This window comes from Microtus oregoni, unplaced genomic scaffold (assembly GCF_018167655.1).
Source record: "Microtus oregoni isolate MIOR12 unplaced genomic scaffold, Mior012 000050F_003, whole genome shotgun sequence".
NCBI lineage: Eukaryota > Metazoa > Chordata > Mammalia > Rodentia > Cricetidae > Microtus > Microtus oregoni.
The window spans coordinates 512,422-536,065 of record NW_024543227.1 but is presented as its reverse complement, the minus strand read 5'-3'; the positions used below and the strand labels follow the sequence as shown (position 1 = coordinate 536,065).

The following is a 23,644-nucleotide window of genomic DNA, read 5'->3' as shown; positions in this document are numbered from 1 at the left end:
GGTCTAGGATCATTGGGCTACCAGGCGACCCTGTTTATGTGCTGAGGAGTTCCATCTGGACGGGTGAGTGTGTGCTATCCAGGGGCAGATTGTCCAGGAAAAGAGCACAAACCCCCCTCCCCCAGCTCCTTCTGCAGGGCTGTCTTTCTTACACACGGCCTCCCCCCAAAGCCTGCGTTTTCTGAAAGGTTCTTTGCTCAGGAACAGTTTTCTGCTCCTACATTAAGGCTACCCACCCAGAGAGGTGAGTGTCTGCCAACCGGGCAGGCCTCAAGGACCCCCCGAAAGGGAGCACGTGCACCTTCAGCTTGTTGGCATGGTGTCCTGTGTTCTACTTGTCCCCGCCCTGCCCCCCAAGACCCCCCTTTTGTCCGCGGGTCATTGGACTACCAGGCGTCCATGTTTTGGTGTTAAGATTTTATCTTAACAGGTAACCTGAAGAGTATTTTTCTTTGCTTGATGTATTCATATACATTTACATTTATTATGAAATCAATACTCTTGGTCACTTAGAATCATCTCTATTCTATTACATGAAAAGCCATAGGTAGCACTTACCTTAATGATGTCTGTGAGATGTTCTGTATCCTAGATACAAGGATTCATTAATCTGGTGCATGGTTTTCAAACTTGTATTCCCCATCAGGGCATTGTCTTCATTTATCAACCATTACGTGGAAGAGCATACAGCTGACACTTGATGGACGTCCTAACAACAAGCTTCTCAACTTATAAAAAGAGGTTTGTTATATCTAAGAAGTTTGGTTTTTATTGCTTTTATTGAGCTATACATTTAGCTCTGCTTTCCTACCTTCCTATACTCTCCCCTTCCTCCTCTCCTTTGACCCCCCCCCCCCATGGCCAGTTTTCTCAGGAATTCTTGTCTTTTTCTCCTTCCTATGTAGACCAGCAATGTCTCTCTTTCTTGTCTAGGTTGTCTGGGGTTGTGGAAAGTAGGCTGGTTTTTCTTTGCTTTTTATCCAAAAGTCACTCATGAGAGAGTACATATTACATTTGTTTTTCTGGGTCTGGGTAAGAAGTTTGTTTTGAATCCATGTTCCTGAGCTTGAAGGTATTTAGGTTGTTCCTCAGTCTGTTCCTCACTGCCTTCACATCCTTCATTGCACCGTTTATCATAGCTAGTTCTGTTGCTCTTTCTCTCCCATTTCTCCACCACACATTTTGCTCACCATAATGGCTTCCTGGAAGTAGCGGGTCGACCTGTGAATGTCTTCCCCAGCCCAGGCTTTGACAATGCAGGCTTGCCTGTGGGTGTGTGGCACCTGCCTGAACAGAATGGTGTCAGGCAGCCTGGGGATATCTTCCCGGCACCCAATGACTGCAATGTTTTAAAAATTGTGTGTATATTGTAAGCATTGCTGCTCAGATGGAAAGGGATCCTGGCAGTCAGGAGCCAAGGAATACCACAAATTCACCTTAAACTTAGAAGCTCACAGCCCTGCTTCAGGGAAAGCTTTTCCCAAATTAACAGCTCTGCTCTGGTAGGGGAGGGTTTCCCTAGCCAAGTTGTTACAGCTCTGCTCAGATCCTCAGAAGAGTAACAACTCTACTCTGCTAGGAGAAGCTTTTCCAGTTCTGCTCCCCTCTCCTCCACTCGTCTCCAGTTGAAGTCATTGCTTCTCTGTTCTTCTTAGGCAAAGAAGGTCTCACCCAAGCCTCATTCAAGAGATTCACTGGGAGGGAAGAGTCCAGGAGGTGGCTGACCCTGCAAAAGTGGGAAAGGCAGCTCCCAACTGAACAGGTACAGGGTGGTTTCATGCTCAATGATCTGCTGGTTTTCCTGCTCTGGGATTGGTTCCTTTTATGCTGAGATATTGGTTAGTTTGTTTTGCGGAATTGGTAAGTGGAAGAGTGTGTTTCTGTAGCTTTGGTTTCAGGGGCAAATGTGTTTATTTCACTGGCCTTTTTTAAACGTTGGACTCTGGTTTCAGGGCCAGTGAACTGATTCTAGTCTCAGGGTCAGTGTATGTTTCTTTTGCTCTGGTTTCAGGATTAGGGTGTGCTGCTTTGGACAGAAACGGGTGTTGCTCCCCTAGAAACAGATATGCAGTCCATTGTGGGCCAGCAAGTGAGTGCTGAGAACCCAGTCCGGGTCTTCTGTAAGAGCAGCAAGTCCTCTTAACCATGGGGCCATCTCTGCAGTCCAAGTCATCAAATATTAAACGTAATTACTATTTTTCTACTTTTCCCCATAATGACAATAGACATCTTCTTATACTCAGGTAGGTAAAAGTTTCATTATTATTTACCAATCCATAAAGTTTCATTTCTATGTTAGTTAGGTTTTCACTCCCAACCACTGCCCTACCCTGTCTGCAGGAAATTACAACAATCTGATATTATACCAGCACTCGGGAGGCAGAGGCAGGCGGATCTCTGTGAGTTCGAGACCAGCCTGGTCTACAGAGCTGGTTCCAGGACAGGCTCCAAAACCACAGAGAAACCCTGTCTCAAAAAAAAAACCAATCTGATATTATAGACAAATTAATATATATGCTGGAATGTATTAGAATAGAACCAGAGTTTAGAGACATCTGGCCTTCATTCATCTTGAATATATGTTTAAATTTATCTATTTTGTTGCCTATGATAATTGTTCATTCTTAATATTAAATGGTGTAGCAATGTATAGCTACACAGAAAATTTTATAATTTATTTTTATTTTATATGTATATATGTTTGCCTACATATAGGTATGAAGAGCACATGCATGCCTGGTGCCCATGGATGCAAAGAGAGGGTATTGGATCCCTTGGCACTGGAGTTACAGTTGGGAGCTGCCATGACAGTCTTGGGAAATGAGTCATTTACCTGTAGCCTGTTGTTTTGGTTGTTTTCAATTTCAGTGTCTTTTATATAAAGCTGGTGTGAACTGAAATAAATAAGTCATTAAAAGAAAATATGTCCTCTTCCTCCAGGTTATATATTTGGGAATGTGATGGTCAGATGACAATTAACATATGAAGACATTGGGAAATACTTTTCCAAGTCTCTGTCCTGTTTTCCATGGCCACCAGCAGTGGGTACGAGAGTTTCATCCTCCACAACCTGCCAGGTCTTTGTATGACAAGTCTTTATTTCTGAGTATTTTATGGGTGTGTCAAGAGTCCCCTCAGAGTCACCTGTCTCTCTTCCCTAAGTGTTAAGCATGTTGCGGCTGTATGTTTCTCTTAGTGGAGCATCTACTCACCCTTCTGGCCAACTTTTATTTTCTGAAATGTCTATTTTCTTACTGGCTCTTTTTGAGGTTTGGGAAATCTGGAAACAGTAAGACTGTCACCTGATACACAAGTTCCCACATTCATTTTCCCAGGCAGGAAAAATATGTTACTAACATATATTTGGAAGAGTGGACATTTTCTCACTTTATGGAGTTCTTAACAATCCAGTTGTTCATTTAATGAAAGGAGGTTTGTTATATCTAAGAAGTTAGTCTGTAATTCATTCGTTTTCTCCTACACGATTCATGTTTAGGTTGTATTCTTTTCAAAAAAATATTTATTTATTTATTTATTATGTATACAATATTCTTTGTGCATGTCTGCAGGCCAGAAGAGGGCACCAGACCTCTTTACAGATGGTTGTGAGCCACCATGTGGTTGCCAGGAATTGAACTCAGGACCTTTGGAAGAGCTCTTGACCACTGAGCCATCTCTCCAGGCTCTAGGTTGTATTCTTGATCAATTATCTTTTAGATTTCTTTTCACTATGTACTGAGTGTCTGCCTGTATGTCTGTGTGTACGATATGCGCATTTGAGTGCCGATGTCCACAGAGACTAGAAAAGACTGTCAGTTCCCCTGGCTCTGGAGTTATAGGCATCTGTCGGCCACCATATGGGTGCTGGAAACTGAAGTCAGGTCATCTGCAATAGCCAAAGGCACTCTTAACCTCGGAGATGTCTCTAGTCCTGTGTAGATCCTTTGTTTGTTTTGGGTTGACTTTTGTATCCTGAGATAAACAACTTGTCTATATTTATATTTGTGCATGGGGAGGTCTGCTTGTCCCAAAATAAGACAGAAGACAGGGCATTGAAGGGGATATGAGAGGGAATACATAGCCCCTCATCCTGTGATCATTTTTACATTTTTAGGACATTCAAGAAGCCTCAGCCCAACTGATAGAGCCAAAATTACCTGCAGATATGATGCAACTATTCCTAAAAACATCTCAAAGTAAGTTTAAAAATAAAAACAAACAAACTGGAGTCTGAAGATAGGGTTCATTCTTTTATATTTCTGAATGTCTTCCAGAGGATCCAGAGTTGATACCCAGCACCTACCCAATGGTTGACACTGTTTGTAACTCCAGTTCCAAGACATCTCAAACTCTGGTTCCCTCTGTGAGCAGTAGGTACTCACTCATGTGGTGCACAAACTTCCCTATGGAAAAACATTCAACAAATATAAATAAATTAATTAATTGTGCTTACTTAGGACAAGAATACTTGTAAAATCACATATTAACCTTAAATTTAATTTACTAAAAGAAATTTTAAAAGCGATAAGAACATTTCAAAAGATTATTTTTTTATTTTTGACTTTTTAATAACATATTGTATATTTTTCCTAATGGGAAAACAGAACCCATTTAAAGACTCAAAGTATTCTTACATGTAATTTTAAAACAATGTAACTCTGAGAGCCATAAAAATCTTCACATTTCTCACTCTTCTGCCCTCCTCACACACCCTTTGTACTGACACCTAATCTCAAGTGTCTCTCTCTAGTCCTCACTGAGGCCGTCATGCATGAGCCATCCTTATTCTGTGTGAGCTTCTATCCACAGGATTAATAAGCTCACAACCTTTGCTTCATCCTGGCTTTTTCTGAAAGTTTTTTCTGCAGCCTAGACCCAGTTTACCAGGGTCAAGGTCATCAAAGGACAGGGTGATCCTCAGGCTGAAGGTCACGATGCTGGGCTGCTCCTCCCTACCACTACAGGGAGTCCCAAAAAACCTCGGTGACCAGCATATTCCTGCTTCATTGAAGTGTCTTTGTGTCTTTGCTAAAGGTGTCCCCTCACACGTGTGTGACTCTTCTGTCCCCTTCATATTCTTTTCTGTCTTATTGTCATTACCAATCAGGCACGCTGTCTTCATTTCTCTAGGTTTATAAGGAGTCTGGAAGTCATGTGTTCATCCTCCAAGATTTTTCCTTTTGAAGGTGTTTTCATGCTCTGGTTTTTCATATTCACTATGAGTTTCAGGATAAGCCCATTAGTTTATGAAAAGTCTGTTAGATTTCTGTTGGTATTGCACTGGATCTATAGGTCTTTTTGAGGAGAACAGACACCTGTATCTTCCATTGCATGAAGGTGATTGCAGAGTGAATTCTAATTGGTCTTAATAATAAAATCTGGAGTCAGATATTACGAGGTTGAATCTATAAGATCAGAACAGCAAAGCAGCCAGCTTCCAGTTCTTTCCTCTATGAAATCCTCAGACCAAATGGAGCATCCTGTCTCTACAAGACCTCAGACTGAATGCCTGGATCTCCTATCTCCTCCCACCTTATATTCCTCTCTTCAACAAACCCTGGGAAGAAAAGTGTGAGCCACCAGTGCCTGACTCTCTTTCTGTTTTAGACTGGATCAATCTAGTGTATCCCAGGGTGGCCTTGAACTCGCAGAGATCCATTTGCCTGTACCTCCTGAGTGTTGGGAAAGGTGAGTTCCAACACTGCCTGTCCTCTCTGGCTAACTAGTGGCTATCTGCACACACTGATTCTCAGGCAAGCTTTATTGTCATAGGACAAACAAAATATCACCACAGTCGACGAATCTATACATCTTTACTCTCAGCAATGATTTGTCCCATTCAGTGTCTAGGCACAACAGAGAAGCGGGCAGAGTTTTTCTAATTATTTCATATTTCCTGATGCTATCTCCAGTGACAGGGATTTTAAATTACAGCTTCCACACATTTCACTGTGGTCAAATGTCTGTGGGTAGATTTTAACAAAAGCTCTCTTTTAGGTTGAAATGTCAGGTTTCTTTCTCTATGATGAAAATGTCTTTGAAAACATATATTTGCTTATGTTTCAATTTCAGTATTTTGAAGTTGCAAGTTAATTATGAGAAAAGAAACAAATGTCCAACACCCAGTTTGGGGGAAATTTTCTAAGGCAGCCACAGGTCTAATGTTTGCCCAAATGGAATCTTTGGAATCATAGAGATACTCCTTCACCTCCCAGCCAGCTCCATCAGGTAGGTGTTGAGATCACAGTGGAGAGAAAGAAGGGGATACATGTGAAGAGTTAGGTATGTATGTGTAACTCCAGAAAGATTTGTATTATGTAGAATAAGTAGGTAACTTTTTTCAAAATATCTAATAATATTTTTGCCAACACAAAAGGGTCAAGGTTAGTACTCGTGTGTTTTCCCTCTTGTTTTCCCATCCAGTCATGCAGATTTTAGCAGTGTCTGCTGTAGACTGTTTACAGAGGGGGTGTTTTATGGATGGGTCTTGCCATATGGATTATTACCATGACGCCTGCTAAGTGTTGCTCTGATACCTACTTCCCTGTGCAGTTACTAGTATACAAGCATTGCTTGTCTTTGAGTAAAGTTTCCCTTTTATCTTTTGTTTATTAATGGATTTACTCATGCGTTTGTGTCCACTCAGAAACACCCATTTTTTAAAGGAGTACCACTTTGTCATCATTATATACTGTGATGCTTAAATTATCCCATAACATGCCCGTGCAAGGACACACATTCAAGTGGACCTGCTCTTCACTTGTTATCTGTCTAGAATTCTGGATTATCTGACCACCCCCAGAAGACAGTAATCACCAAATGCTAGCTGTCAGTGACACTTTGTCTCCTCTTTCTGTCAATATCAGGTCTCTTCTATGATAAGAACAACAGGAAGGCAGAGAGAACACGCAGAAGGTTGACAAGAAGCTGACATGAGCCCTTGTTTCCAGTATGTGAGTCATCAGTGCCACCAGTGTGAGTGTGTGTGTGTGTGTGTGTGTGTGTGTGTGTGTGTGTGTGTGTGTGATGTGTACATGGGTGTGTATAGGAAGGGTCTGTGAGATGAACAAAGAAGAGGAAGATGTCACTGCACATCTTTGACTTGACTGGATGCAGACAGACTACTCCATCCCTATATTCAGTACAGTAGAGTGCATGAGCGTTCTCATCGCCTTCTTCCCCTCCCCATGAGATTTCTCTCCCCTTACTCTGCCTTCTAGTAGAACAGGGGAGAAAACAGTGAACTCTCCATGCAAAACCAGCTCCTGGAGAAGAACCAAGTGTGGTGTGGTCTTGTCAGCCTGTTACCTGAGCAAGAGTGACAAGATCATGTGGGACTCACCAGGTGAGTCATTTCCTTTTCTCTTCCCATCCATGTGACCTGCAGCGGATCTGTGATGCCTTGTAGGAACACATCCTGTTGCAGCAGGGTAGCAGCAAGAGCAGCACACTGTGGAACAATGGCATTCATAGACTCCCCAGATGACAGAAGTCTGCATGGGTTCCTTTAAATGACCAGGACTGAAATGGAAGCCATCCCTTCAGACCATTTCCTGAATGGGTCATGCATTTCTGCATCACATTTGCAGGGAGTGCTTATTAAAATGGTAGAAATCTGGGTCCACACTAGACACCGAATCAAACCCTGTGAAGTGTGGTGTGGCATAGCCACTTCTTTCTGATGGCTGTCCACGTTAAAAAGTATTGCTACTGTGTTTGTTATTCTGTCTTCTAGGATATGGAGTCACAGACTGCTTAATTCCATACCGTGTTCTCTTGCTACTCCCGTAAATACCAGTGTGTTACATGGCATGTCAAATACGCATCAATTCCTTCATATATATTTATCCAGATATTCACATACTGGCCTCTTTTGTGAGCACCTTGTTCCTGCACTGTGAAGACTAGCACGGGTTCCTGTATTTTGTGTTAGATAGGCAAACTGTCAGTAAGCAGAAGAAATCAGTAATCAGAGCAATTCCATGTATTATTGGCGCTTTAAAGATCATAAAGGGGACAGGAAATAGTTGTGATGGAGATTGTGGTACGTGATGTTACCCCCTAAAGTTTTCAGAAGTTAGCATGTGATCTGAGTCCTGAATGGCAAAAAGAAGCAAGGCCATGCATAAGCCATGTTATGGGCGTGCTTGCCCCCATGGAGAACAGTGGATCTAAGAGCAGGGGACAAGGCCAGTGGCCAGAGCCTTGAAGACAATGTGGACACTGCTTGGGGATAGGGTAGAAAGGAAGATGTGTGTCGTTTTCAGCTGACTATGACATTTGGATTATATGATCAGTGTGGAAGGTGAGTTATGGAATTGACATGATTTGATTCCTTTTGGTGGAAGGTGACTTGGCACTGCACAGAGAAAGGCCTGGGGAGGGCGGGATGAGGGAGTGTGTGGAGACAGTGGAGATGGTTCAGAAGACAGGGGAGGGATGGAAGTGGATTGAAAGAGGGATGAAGCCATGCTGCAGTGATCAGCGTGAGAGCTGCCCTGTGCAGCCTTGTCTGGGAGAAGGCAGATAGCACCTGTATGCGCTGTGCATTTTCCTTGTGGAGACGTTGCTCTAACATCTCTGGATTTGTCTGACCACTTGGAGACACAGTGCTTCCGTTTACTGACATCAGTTGTTCCACGTGTATTTGACACAGGGTAGTTTGAATACCCAAACTAGTTGTTGTAAAACTTAGTAATTTAACAACGTGTCAGCTGATGAATAATTTTCAGATGTAAACTTTTCTAAGTAAAACTAACTGTAGAAGAATTTCCAAAAGAATAAGAATCTAACATTTGTCTAACGAAAAGCAAACCTAACGTTTAAAGTATTTTTGAAAGTGGTTGTTCTACAGCATGTACTGCTCTTGGCAGTTTTACGGATGAAGCGAGTAGGCTTTAGGCAGAGTCAAAGTGAAATCAGTCTCTAGGTGCTGCAGCTCCTGCTTGTCCCTATTCTTTCTCCAGGAGACTACTGCCTTTAGAAATGCGTATTTTTGACAGGTGGGCGTGGCACACACATTTAATCCCAGGACTCACGAGACAGAGCAGTATGATGTCTGAGTGCAAGGCCAGCCTGTAATTCCAATTGCATACATCAACATTAGTCTGTCACATATGCAGGAACTTCTGACTGGCATTTAGAGCAGATGTTGTAACTAAAGGCCCATAAAATCAATGAGTGAGCATTCTAATGCTCTCAATTCAGAGTGGTAAGCACAGCTCAGAGATCACAGCTCACTCTGTTTCGTGCCTCACAGATATGCCCAGCCTGTGTTTGGAAAATGGGTCCAGCACATCCAGGCTCAGGGAAGCAAAGTTGCTGGGCCTAGGAAGGTTCCACATCTCTCTGACTCTAGAACAGTGGTTCTCAGCCTGTGACTTGTGACCTCTATCCCCCAAACTATCTATCCCCCCCCAAACGTCTATCCCCCAAACTATTTCCATTATGATTCTTACCTGTAACAACTTTACAGCGATGAAGTAGCAACAGCAATAATTTTCTGGTTGGGATCACCACACATGAGGGACTGTATTAAGAGTCATGTCACAGCATTAGGAAGGCTGAGAACCACTGCTGTACAGATATCCAAACACAGAATCCGGCTTCTCAGATATGTCTGGGATCCCTTCATCATTGTCCCCATACTCCTAGGGAGGCACAGCCCCACATCAGGACACCCACACTCACATCTCCGTGCAAGGGAAATCCTGTTCTTCTTTCTCCGTCATTTCTATATCCACACACTATGCTATATTTCCAAATTTTCTTTTTTTATGTCTTCAGCACTGAGCTTAAGGATGTGTCTGATTCTTTGACCAACCTTTTTCCTGTTTTGTGATTCTTCTGCAGGGTCTGGGTCATTGTTCTGCACACACAACCACAGAGAGTACAACAGCAGCCTCCAGTCCCTTGTTGCTGACCTTTGAGGAAGCTGGGCATGTAAGGTAGGTTTGCTCTCAGGAGACTTGCTCTCGGGAACAGGATGTCCTTGCCAGAGGCTGGACTCGAGGATGCTGCAGCACATAGATCTGCCCAGCATCTGTGGCCCTGTCCGAAGCTCTTCAAAACTGTGGTGGGAGCACATGTGGGGATTTTTAAAAGTGGTCCCTAGACACTGGTATGGCTCCCCTGGCAGTGCAGGACATTCCCAGCTATATTCTTGATTTTTCTGGTAGCTGTTCAATGAGAATGCTATACCATGAAAAGAAATCACTGGTGAATTTAAAAAGCCACAGTATGGGGACTGGCGACATAGCTCTCGAGGCAGAATGATTGCCTAGAATGGAAATTGCTCTGTGTTCTTTGACCCTCTGGGCATGTTCACCCTCACCTGTAATACCAGCACTCAAGACGTAGAGGCAGGAGGAAAGAGATGTGAGAGTCATTACTGTTTATGAGCGTATGGGTCCCAGCACCCATGGCAGATAGCTCACAACTGCCTTTAACTCCAGCTCCATCAGGAGTCAATGCCTCTGCCCATCATGTGCATACGACAGACAGACAGACAGACAGACAGACAGACAGACATAATTAAAAGTAAAAATAAATCTAAACAAGAAAAAAGAAGAATCAGCTCCAGGTCATTGAACCAAGGGGAAAACACAGTGGAATTTAAAATATGAACATTATAATGGCTAATGGACTTTAACAGTCTACAGTCTTGCTGGAGAGATGTTCAGTGGTTAAGAGTGCATTCTATTCTTGCTGAGGACGCAAGGTCTGTTTCCAGCATCCATTTCCAAAATCCGTGATGGACCGTACCTCAGCTCCAGGAAGGTATGACCTCTCCTGACCTTTGTAGGCATGTGCATTAATGTGTAAATACACACACAAATATACACAACATAATTATTATTAAGTTATGCACATTATTTGCCTTAAAATCATTTACAAATTAAAATAATTGCTGTGAAACATTAAAGAAAAATGCTCAAATGCCAGGCAATAATGAGAACAGTTTTCATTCGCATTATGTGGCAAATGCGTGCACTTCCAGCTATTTGAACACTGGGGTTACAGGATCATGACTGCAAAGAAGTTTCAGAACAGCCTGAATAGCATAGAGAGGCCCTGCCTCAAAATGAAAACCAAACAAAAACCAATAATATCTCAGAAAATGTGAAATTTCTTAGGAAAACAATCTTAGAGTACATGGTTTTTCAAGAGATGTGGATCATTATAAAATAATTTTTTGCAGGGAAATCAATGATAAAATTACTTATTTCGTGGGAATTCAACCATATACATGTAGAAATGGAATGAAAATGTTACTGGGCCGAGAAGAAAACAGTAGCATTAAGAATGTGTTTACATTAAAATGAATACTTGAGCTGGAGCAGTGTGCTAAGCTGGGAAGACCAGCAGCACTCTGAAGGCTGAGGGAGGAAGGGGAAGAGTCCCAGGCTGGGCTGGGCTGCTCTGAGACTCTGCACTAAACACACAAAGTAGATATCAGGACTATTATCATTCCATTCACTGTGGGAAAGTTTCAACTTAGTTCTGTCATGGGAAAACATCCTCTTTTCACTGGATGTTAGGCAGAGCCCTGTGTGTCCCTGGCAGACACATTAAAGATTACCATCCCCTAAATGGGGAAGTGACTTCCTCACCACCACATACAGCAAGGCGCACAGAAAATGGCGGCTGGGACTCTACTCAGATAGCTCACTCTCAGGAGATTTCCCTGCAGACAGCCCTGTGCCTTAGGGGTAGGAATAAGCCCAGCAACAAACACAGATTTCCTTATGGTAGTACATGTGCTTTCCTGTGGTGTTTGAAATTTCATATCCAGGAAGGAAAGTACTTTAAAGTGTAATCTGAGAAAATACTTGTGCTTGGGTGGTAAAAGTAGGGCTGGGGAGACAGCTAAATCAGTAAAGTGCTGGCCTTGTGGGCATGAGGCCTTGAGTGTCATTCCCAGAGAGCATCATCCAGAAAATGAAGATAAACTACAGGAGGAAAAGTAGCAGGTGTGGCGGGACATGCTTATGTGTGAAGGTGGAGGCGAGCCCATCCCTGGAGTGTGCTGACGAGCTAACCCATCCTGCCTTGCGTGTTCCAGGCCAGTTGGAAACCTTGTCTAAGAAAAACATCAGGGGGATGGCGCCTGAGTTACAGCACCGGAGGCTGTCTTCTGTCCCCTGACCTCACGCGCGCGCACACACACAAACACACACACACACAATTGCTCACGCACTCACAGGCATGCTCGAACCCACAATCGCGCTTTGGATAAATGATTATACACCTTCCATACTTCAGGAGAAGTAGTCATTTTGTTGAGTTTCTGGAGTAGTAAAGACGAATGTAATCTATTCTGATGCTGTGTGCATGCCTCTGTGTGTGTGTGTGGTGTGTGTGTGTGTGTGTGTGTGTGTGTGTGTGTGTGGTGTGTGTGTGTGTGTGTGTGTGTGTGTGTGTGTGTGTGTGTTTACACACAGAGCTCCACCATCTCTATCTAATGAGGCTGCTTTATGTTAGCCTTAGACTGGGATTGGTCTCCAATCTCGGGATTACATTTGATATACCTAAGATGTCCAGTTTTATGTGCCAGGAAAGTATAATGAAGTGAAAAAACACTGCCTTATCTTATCTAAGGTCCCTTCAAGTCCAGGTTACAGCCAATGTTCCCTCCCACCCAAATATAGACGCCACTGGGCCCAAGACTCTCACTGATGTAGTCCCCATTATGGCCAGGAGGTGGCATTCAAACTACATGCCTACATTTATTTTCTTTAAAAGGGCTGAAGTTTTATGGAATAGCAATGCGTTTTTAGTGTGTTTGGAAAGCTGGCACACATATAGAGCAGTTCCATTTATGGATTGCAGCAACTGTAGTGCTCCACAACTCACTTCATCCTCCCTGAGTGTAAAGTGGGCAGTGCACACGGGATACAGAGTGGTGCTCTGTAGAGAATATGAATGTGGTGGTCACCTTGAATCCCCTGACTCTGGGATGGATGGATTTCCTAGATTTTATATCCCCTCTCCAGGAGGCTGTGGTACAGTCCCCAGATCGCTGCCTCCCAGGCAAGTTGTATCCTGGTCAGTCACTGCAATTGTGTTGCACCATGCCTGCTGGGGACTTCCAAGAGCAACCTGGTGTTTGTGGTGTGGTTCCCAAGTACGCTTCCATGGTGTTTGTGGTGTGTTTGCCATGTACTTTTCGATGAATATGCTCTGCATATGGCTCAGATGTAATATGTATTCACCCTTACGATGTAGAACAAGATTGGGGCCCCTTCTCTATTGCAGGAAGATCTCCAAAGTATTTCCTTTACCTCACCATCATTTTGGAGCCACTAATTTGATATTGAAAGAGAAATTATCCCCTGTGCCCTACAAGAAGAGATAACACAGAAGAAAAGAGGCAGGAACCCCAAGTCCATTGACAGCCACAGGACATTGTCTGAGCTACTGTTCTGTTGCTGGGAAGAGGCGCTGTGCTGAAGAGAATTTACAGAACAAAGCATTAAATGGGGAGCTTACTTTCAGTGTCAGAGGGTTAGTCCAGTACCATCACTGTGGGCAGCATGGCAGCAGGCAGCCTGGCAGGGCACTGTAGCAGAAACTGAGAGTTTACATCCTGATCACAGGCAGGAGGCAGAGGGCTTTTGAGACATCAGAACTCACCCAGTGACACGCCTCGTCCAATAGGGCCACACATCCTAATCTTTCTTAAATTATTCACCATTGAAACATTAACCATAGGAGCTTACGGGGACCATCCTCATTCAAACTACCACTGTCATGTAAGGGATTTCCTCTGCCCCATTAGCAGCTACAGAGGGAGAATTGGGGCTGGTTGAATACTCATAAGTGCATTGACTAGAATCTGTTCCAAGATGTCAGTCATTAATACAAGAGACTACTGTGTGACATTTGGGGCAAGCAGGAGGCCATTCCAGTTACTTGTCTAAAATAATGTGCTCTTCAGAAGACAGTAATCCCCTTTTGGCCCTCTTCATGGACAAACCTGCGTATACTAAAACTGTAAAGACCTTGAGCACACAGGAATTTATGAAACACCATCTGTCTTGGTCACTGTTCTATCGCTGTGAAGAGAAACCATGAGCAAGGCCACTCTTATCAAAGAAAGCATTCACGTGCCTTGCTTATAGTTTCTGAGGTTGGTCTGTTACCATCACGGCAGGGAGCATGGTGGCACACAGGCAGACATGGTGTTGGAGAAGTAGCTGAGAGTTCTATTACCTGATCCACAGGGAGAGAGAGGCTGACACTGGGCCTGACATGGGATTTTGAAATTCAAAGCCCACCCCCAGTGGCACACTTCCTCCAATGATGCCACTTCTACTCCAACAAGGACACCACATCATCTAAGCCTTCTCAAAGAGTGCCCCTCCCTGGAGACTAAGCATTCAGATGCATGAGCCTATGGGGACCATTCTTATTCAAACCTCCACACCACCTCCAGACTCCAAGAGATTTGAGCTCTGTGTTTGCCAGGCGCATATCCCTGGGAGGGTCTACGCTGTAACTATGAGAACATTAGCAGACAAAAGCTTCCCTTTTGTCCCACATATTAATGCTCCCCCATTTTTCTGCAAAGAGGATTGTGAAATTTCTCTCTTTTGTAGCATAAGGTGACTTTCTCCCCACTTTATGCTCTTATAGGGGTAGCATAAACACAATTTGGCCAGTAAGGTTTCCCTTCCAATTCTGCAGTTGCTTCTAAGATACAGTCTGAGCCATTATAGCAGGATATCAGATGTGCACATAGCCAGAGTTTTGTGGAACTCATCAATTTCTCAGACATGCACAGACAGGTGTTCTCTTCAGGTTCTTAGCTGACTTTGGGCAAATGAAAACATTGTGCAACTTACTAAAACGGGAAACTCAGAGATTTGAATTGTCCCGCTGCTTGAAGAAGCAGGCCCACTGGTGAAAGAAAGTGTCCTTGAGTCATTCCTTGTGAATGGGCACAAATATCCACAGGGGAATTTCCTTTTGTAAGAAGCAGCTATAGAATGAGATGGTGGAACATGCAGGCAGGGTACTACCATATTAAATTCCTAACACACTGAAGTAAGTTAACTATGTATGCCACCCTTGGGGAGCTGGAAAGATAGATGGTTCATGAAAAGAAAAATAATCTGTTAAAATTGGAGGCAGGTGGCTAGGTGCGCACGCCTTTAATCCTAGCACTCGGGAGACAGAGGCAGGTGCATCTCTGTGAGTTTGAGGCCAGCCTGGTCTACAAGAGCTTGTTCCAGGATAGGCTCCAAAGCTACAGAGAACCCTGTCTCAACCCCACCTCCCAGTGGAGGCAGGTAACATCTGATGATTTATGTCAGAATGGCAGGACCGCAAGGCATCTAGCCAGGGTCTATAACCATGAGAACTGGGGCGGCTGATGGGGATTCAAGGATCCATGCATTCAGGGCAATAGAGAAATCAGTACACTCTGTTTTGTGGCATCTTCTGGCCACAATAAGAAAGCTTTTGAGAAATTACATTTCCAGTGATTATCTCTGAAATGAGCCAATGGATTTTTACAGAATTGAAATACTTCACATACTATATGGTACATAGAAGGACCTCAATAGATTCCACCCTGGCCCAACTTTCTCCTTCCTACCATGGAAGCAAGGAGAGTGGCTAGAATCAAACAGTATGACTCACATGGAGGCCACCTGGAATGGTAGCCATAAAAAGCAGCCCACACTCATGCTTGCATTGAGCTTCAGGCTTTGGAGCCATTACTGTGATGTAAGGTGATGATGGTGATGGATTTTAGACTGTTTCTTATTAACTTCTGTCTGCTTGATGTATAGTTCAGCATCAGAACATTGATATTGGTACTGGTAATACTGATATTCAGTATCAGATTTCCGCTGACTTATAGTTGACAGGATCATGCACACACGAGAGAGAGAAAGAGAGAGAGAGAGAGGCAGAGAGATCATAAGCCCCTGACTCTTCAGCCGATTCGTTGTAGCATCGAGATTCCTGCACTGTGAAGTCCTCTGCTCCATTAGCTTCACCATAGACATAGGGTTGCAGACTGAGCTGTCACAAGCACACAGTTAAAAGGAAAAGGAATGGGTTTGTGTGATTCCTCATTAGCCTTGTTCCGACTGTGTAAGTTGGGAATAATGATGCCTTCCTCCTAGAATGGTTAGGAGTGAGTAATGTTAAACATATGATGGCTGAGATGTGTGCAGTTGTCAATGAAACTGTAGACAAAGATCCCGATTCCACCTTTTCTTTCCTCTGGAGAATGTTCCTGAAATTCCTGTAGTTGTTTCATCTGGGACTACTTTCATATGAGTAGCTATTCTGCTCTCTCTCTCTCTCTCTCTCTCTCTCTCTCTCTCTCTCTCTCTCTCTCTGTGTGTGTGTGTGTGTGTGTGTGTGTTTCTCTCTCTCTCTTTCCCTCCCTCCCTCCCTCCCTCCCTCTTGCCCTCCCTCCCCCTCGTGTGTGTGTGTGTATGTGTGTGTGTGTCCCTATAAAAAGGATTTTTCTCTTTTATTGAACATACTAGACAGTGTCACCACAATTCCCAGATGCTCATAGTAGCTTTACGAACAGAAACACAATGTTTCCATCAAGGGGTGAAGAGATAAAGCAAGTGTGCTGTCCAAAGCCTGTCATCCCAGCATTTGGTAAACTGAAGCAGGGGTTCCACTCGGGAGCTCCTATTTGAAGGGGAAGGAGAAAAAGTAAAGAGAGCTCTCCGTGGTAGAATGTCTGCCAACAAGCTGAAGGGCTTTGGTTCAATCCTCAACACTGCTGCCAAACAAGTCAATACGATTCATCCATATGTGCAACGATATGGGAAAATTAAACATAAAATTTGTGGATGATACAATACGAATCAAAAAGCCCAAATCAGGGACTGGAGAGATGGCTCAGTGGTTAAGAGCACTGACTGCTCTTCCAGAGGCCCTGGGTTCAATTCCCAGCGCCCACATGGCACCTCACAGCTGGCCATTCCAGAGGATCTGTTGCTCTCATACAGACATACCTGCAGACAACACTCCAACATAAATAAAATAAAAATGAACTTTTAAAAAGCCAAAATTGAACTTAACAAAAACTCTCCTGTAACAATTTTGTAGGGGAACCCCTCCCCTGCAGGAACAGATCTGTTAAGTCGGGGAAGCCTTTCCCTGGAACAAGGCTAGCTATAGGCTGTTTGTTATGCTTATGGTGACTTTGTGGTCGGGATTGCTTTCCAACCGAGCTGCACTGAGTACAACTGCTGTTTAAGCTGGAGTTAACCAGAAGATACCAGTGATCCAGTGGGGTGACCTCTTGCGTTCTGCCCCAATTTTTTCAAGGAGAAGATGGGCTACTTGGAAAGAGTCAAGGGTAGCACACTCCCTTAAGGAGAGGATCCCATATCTCTGCTGCCCTTGAGCCTCCTTGCCCCCAAGTTTCAAAGCAGTAACCAGTCCTTTTAGATCAGTGATCCCTGCCTCTCTCAACCGTGCAAGGATGCCCACCTCAGGGTAACCACAAGAGAAGGAAAGAGGGACACCGTTCTCTTAATCACAACCCCTTGTTCTTGATCAAAACCTGCCCATGTTGTCAAAAAGAGGTGTCGGGTTTCTATAGCAACTGGGACGCACTCAGTCTTCCCCCAAACCGGAAATGACTGTGTACCCACCCCTTCTTCAAGTTCCCCCGCCCCCACTCCCATTTCTGAGAACAAAGCACCTTTCACCCTTGAGGCCACCTGAGAAAAAACGTTCATTAGATTAGGATGAAGACCATTGACAGATTTTAAAAGTACGATTTTAGCTGCAGAATGTGCTTTAAAAGACATTTTGGTCACCATAATGACGTCATGTTTCTAAAGCAATCGCGATGCTAGGATTGTTAGAAAATCTTAAAATGTCTCCACATGGACTTCTTTTCCATGCCCTTGCCTGTCCCTGAAAGAAAACTCTTTTAAGATAACCAAACTAATCACAGTCTTTTGAAAAAGTGTGCCAGGTTGCTTTCTGTTAGCAGAACCCTGTGCAAGTTTTGGAAGCAAATCACATTAGCGGCAGTGAAACCCTGTTTTCGGTAGATGAAGTACATCTAACTAAAAACTTATGGATCGCCTTGATGACGTCAGGTTACTGTGGCAACAGCGACCTGCAGTCTTATCCTCCACTCCAGCACTGTTTACACACAACCTTCCTTTCCCTTATCTTTCTCTGAAGGCAAAACGCTTGCTCTTTTGCAGGCTACCATCTTAAAGGGGGATGTAGACAATTGGCAAAATTCTTCTCAGTTTCTGGACAACAAACGCGTGTCTGTTTGCAGGAGTTTTGTTTGCTATAATTGTGAATATAGGGGACTTTTATCATCAGAGAGACCCACATGTACTTATTATGAAACTGCATAGCCTGTGTTCAAATCTAGCCTTTACACTCCATTTGCCTGCATCAATTCCCATATATTTAAAGTCAGGCAATAGCTCCGTCTCATAGGTTGTGAGAATTTTTTTAAAGTATAACTTACCATTTAGCGTCAGATAAGAAGGAAGTTATTATTGCATATTATTACGATTCCTTTCACAAAGCAATGTGCCTTACCCTCTCTGAGGACTGGGTGGGGGTGGGGGGAGGGAATGGGAGGAGGGGATGGAGTCGGAACTTGGATTGGTATTTTTAGAAATCTAATAAATTAAAAATAAAAAAGATTTCTTTCACCAGTGCTATTATTATGTTGATTCATAAAGATAGGTATGGATTAATATACAGATATGGCTTTCATCAAAGATGGTAACGCCATGCCATTTGCGTTCCTCAGAAAGTATGAGTTACTGGGCTGACATCATGGTTTAACGGGTAAAGCACTTACTGCCATGGTGAAAGTAGAGAAACAACTCCCAAGAATTGCCCTCTGACCTCCACGCCTGGGCTGTATTGCTGATTTTCTTGGTGTCCTGTGCTATTGTAAATGATAGCTTATGCTTCCTTTTTTAAAGACTTAAAATTACATTTATTGATGTATGCGTATGGCGACAAAATATCATAGTTTCCCATTATGTTTCCTCTGAACTTTCCCAAAAACAGCCACTTGAATTGGCAGAAGACACCTCTGGGTACCTACTGAGCAGAGTACTAGGTTTGAAAAGGAACCTTCCCCCACCTCCCACCCCTGCCATGCTCTTGTTTTGAACGCTTGGTCCAGGCTAATGGCTCCATTTAGGAAAGTTGTAGCTTCTGAAGGAGATGGAGCCTAGTTGGAGAAACTAGTTCACTTCGGATGCTTCTTTGGGAATATGTTACCCTACTGAGCTCTCGAATTCCTGTCAGGCAAGTGATGAGTACCTTTATTCTGCCACACACTCCTGTTCTCATGTTATCACGTGGCTGATCATTTGTCTTCTCTGTAGTGGACTGAACCAGGATTAAACCTTTCTTTCTGGAAGCTTTACCTGATGTGTTGGTCACCCCTTTGTGAAAAAAACATCTTCATCCATAGCATGCTAGCAAGGAAATATTTGTGACTGACTCCCGTGTGTGTGCCTTTGTGTCTGCTGAGCTAGTTGTCTCGTGAGTGTCTGGGAACTGTTTTGTTATCATCTCTTGTCTCACTCCAAGAGTGCTAAAATGACACGCAAGTAATCTCTCACCTTTATCTGAGTTCTGGGTATCTGAACTCTGGTCTTCATGCTCTTGTGGCAAGCATCTTACCCTTGGAGCCGTCTTCTCTCACTCACATTTACTTCTCCCTGCTATATTCTGAAGTCTGTGACTCAATCTCTCTCTCTCTCTCTCTCTCTCTCTCTCTCTCTCCCTCCCTCCCTCCCTCCCTCCTTTCCTCCCTCCCTCTTTCTTGGAGGTAGTTTTGTTGCTGTTGTTGTTTTCTTGAGACAGGGTTTCTTTGTGTAGCCCTGGCTGTCCTGGAACTCACTCTTTAGACCAGGCTGGGATTGAACTCACAGAGATACAGAGATCCTCCAGTCTCTGCCTTTGCTTCCAAAGTGCTGGGATTAAAGGCATATGCCACCGCCACCACCTAGGCAAAATCTTCTCATATTAATAAATAAATAAATTAAAAAAAAATAAAAAAATAAAAAAAAGAGTTATAGTATGTTTTCTTTCTGAACCCACCACACTTCTTCTAAGGTTCTATCTCAAAGTTATAATAAATCACACTGCACAAATATCAAAAGACATGAATATAAGCATAAGGTCTTTCCTTGTAAAAAAAAAAGAAGATGAAAAATAATATAGATGTTCACTAATGGGGGAGTCACTGAATAATACAAGGTACAACCACATACTATACTATATATAATGCAGGAATAATATAGCAAGATTCCCTTTCTCTACTGTGTAAGGGATATTCAATGTATATTACTAAGTGAAGAAATTAAGATATGGAAAAACATCTAGAGTACTTACTATATAACACTGTGGCACTGGCTAGCTATAAAAGCCATTCAAATTTAAGATTAAATTCATAATTAAAATTTCATGTTCCTGTAATACTCATATTTCATGTGTTCCCAAATTCAGTGTCCCAAATGTAAAGAAATTTAATGGAAAGCAAAACAAATAAGATTTATGTTACTTGAGTAACAAAACATTAGGAAAACCACTGCAAAAGAATTAAATATTTATGTGAACCTTCTTTGCATACCAGAGTTTAGCAAAGTTGATAAGAAGTTCCTGTAATAGAAAATCATAAATAATACATACATAGTTATAAAATTATGATATCATCCTTTTAACAGTGAAGATCTACCCAACATTCTTCCTTGTTTGCAAAAACTTTGGTGTGCAATACATATTAGAAATTGTATGATTACTTCACCAATCACCAGATGATCAGCTTTGATGTTACCAGAAGAAAGACAACTAGAACAGTGAGTTCTTAATGAGACTGTAGGAATAAGCATCACCAGAGCTGACCTATTTTTACCAAACTCTGAGTTTAGTTTAGTCTCTAATTTCAATATGAATTTAAAAGGTAGAGAAGTGACCCAAATAATGTATGGCATACTAAGGGTTAAATCAGCAATCTTCATAGGGCAGAAGACAAACTCTTAATGGAGTCTGAAAAATTAAAGACTTTGAGCTAATGTTGTTTGGGGTGCATCTTTGGGGATGAGATTAAACTTGAATTTGTGAGCTGAGCAAAACAGCTTGCCTTTTTAGATTCACATTACCCAAACATCCGATGGCCAGACTAAACTCGACAGACTGAATTGACTGCTTGAACTGAGCTATCTTCTTTCACTGGCTTCAGAACTGAATGCAAAAGTGACATTTCAACTGGAAATTCTAGCATTGGTTCTCCCAGTTCTTTGCCCTTGATATTAAGCTGTAACTATTTCATAGGTTATCCATTATTTATAACATGACTACCTAATGATTGTGTAAGCCACTACATCTACATGGTATTAATCTACATGGTATCATATCCATTTGGTCCTCTTTGGATATATTTCTCTTGAGAACATGGACTAATGCAAAGAGAGAGGACACACATTCTTATACTTAAAAGAGACATAGCACTAGAGATTTACCTACTAAAACTAATGTCAGCTGAGCCCAATGACACGTGTTTAATCCCAGCACTTGGGAGGCTGATCCAGGATGACCAGAAATCCAAGGTCATCCTCAAACCCCCTCTCAAAATAAGGACTGGAGTTGTAGCCCAGGTGGTAGAGTACTTGGCTAGAATCTGTGGCACCCTGGATTCAATCTTCACCACTATATAAAACCAGACTGTCTGGTGCATGCCTGTAATCCTAGCACTTAAGCTGTGGCAGGAGAAGCTGGAATTGAAGATCTGCCTGAGATACATGAGGCACACCATCTCTAAGACTATGAGATACCAAAATATCCACACAAATAGAAGAACCAGTTGGATGTCACCAAGTGTTGGCAAGCATGTGGAATACATTGAGTTCTTGCCTGGAAATTTAGACTGGAACAATTGTTTTTAAATCGTGCTTGGCAGTATCTACTGATGCAAGTAGATATAAGTTATATGAATCAGAAATGCCACTTAAGAAGCAAATCTAGGGCTGGAGAGATGGCTCAGTGGTTAAGAGCATTGCCTGCTCTTCCAAAGGTCCTGAGTTCAATTCCCAGCAACCACATGGTGGCTCACAACCATCTGTAATGAGGTCTGGTGCCCTCTTCTGGCCTGCAGGCATACACACAGATAGAATACTGTATACATAATAAATAAATAAATATTAAAAAAAAAAGAAGCAAATCTAGCAGGGCGGTGGTAGTGCATGCCTTTAAACCGCATTCGGGAGGCAGAGGTAGGTGGATGCCTGTGAATTCAAGGCCAGCCTGGTCTACAAGAGCTAGTTCCAGGACAGCAAGGGCTATGACACAGAGAAACCCTGTCTCAAAAAATAAAATAAAATAAAAAGTAAAGAAACAAATCTAAACCATAGATGGGTTTTGGAAGTCTCTTTAGTTGGACACCAGGGGAGAATGCCAGCAACAAACTCTTTATATCAGTCTTGACCATGGTATGCTACTGTACTTCATAAGAGAGCTACAACACAACAGCCTTGTCCTTTATCACCCCTGTTGTCATCCATGATATCATGGAACCTGTCTATAAAGTTAATAGCTCTGCTTGTAGAAATTTCCAGGGTGGCAAATGGGAGCAATGTTGGCTTGTGAGGGTCGAAATCAGGAAGGAAGTAGATGGCTCTGGGTTGACCAGATGCGTGACTGGGAATTTTATCATACATCACTGGAAACTGTGGTTTAAGAATGAATGGTAGAAGCTCAATGTTGTGGTTCAGGTCTGTAATTACATCACTCAGGAGGCAGAGACGGGCACATCTCTGTGAGTTCAAAGCCAGCTTGGTCTACAGAGTGAGTTCCAAGTTACCCAGGGCTGAATAGTGAAACCTTGTCTCCAAAAAACAACAATGGTGAAAAACAGCTAGAGCGGCGGCTCGGCAGCTACAAGCACTTGCTGTTCTTTCAGTTGGCTTCCCAGTACCCAAACTGGGTAGCTGACAATTGCCTGTCACTCTAAATCCAAGGACACTGACACCCTCTTCTCCCCTCCATGAGCATCTATAGGGGCATACACAAAATTAAAAATAAAATTAAATCTTAGAAAGGAAGACTGAAAAATAGGTGTGGAGGTGCTGTGATTGTTAAAATGCCTGGATAAGCACGGTGAACTCTAAAGACTCAGTTTACACATAAGAATCTTCTCAGAACAGTCGAGAATGTTATCCGTGGATCCAAAGATTTGGGATTACACCCGAGGCCTGGAATCACGGGAACCTCCTCAGCAGCACGCCGGTATCTAATTCATAAGACATGGAACAATAATTTAAATTTACTAAGAAAGACCTTCCAACCTTCTGGGATAGTTGGGTCTCCCCACCATGAAAGGTGTTCAGTTTTTAGTGTGGTAACCCACACCTCTACCGGAGTCCAAGTCCTGGAGGTGGGACTCTGCCTTGCTCTTCACACCAGCCTCCAATAAAAAGGCATTAAAATGTAAAAATGGCATCAGGTTTCAGTGGTACCTATGATGCACATGATGTTCTACACACTGAAGGTGTCTTCACCCAGCTCACCCTTCTGTGACCTCTCATTCCCTGAAAGCAAAACTTCTTCACCCTTCAGGTCACCCAAAGAAAACCATACTCACTAGGAAAGAGGAGGCCAGGAGGCA

The 23,644-nt window shown here is 43.0% G+C and overlaps 2 long non-coding RNA genes across 2 annotated transcripts; both read left to right on the top strand.

Annotated features, from left to right (window-relative positions):
* Window positions 1–3: 3 nt before the first annotated feature.
* On the top strand, window positions 4–1,711 carry LOC121436760. The gene is made up of 3 exons (XR_005972767.1): window positions 4–63; window positions 647–741; window positions 1,656–1,711. It is a non-coding gene; the product is annotated as an uncharacterized LOC121436760 (long non-coding RNA).
* A 330-nt stretch (window positions 1,712–2,041) lies between these two features.
* Window positions 2,042–3,629, top strand: LOC121436754. The gene is made up of 3 exons (XR_005972760.1): window positions 2,042–2,185; window positions 2,941–3,077; window positions 3,570–3,629. It is a non-coding gene; the product is annotated as an uncharacterized LOC121436754 (long non-coding RNA).
* The last annotated feature ends 20,015 nt before the right edge of the window (window positions 3,630–23,644 follow it).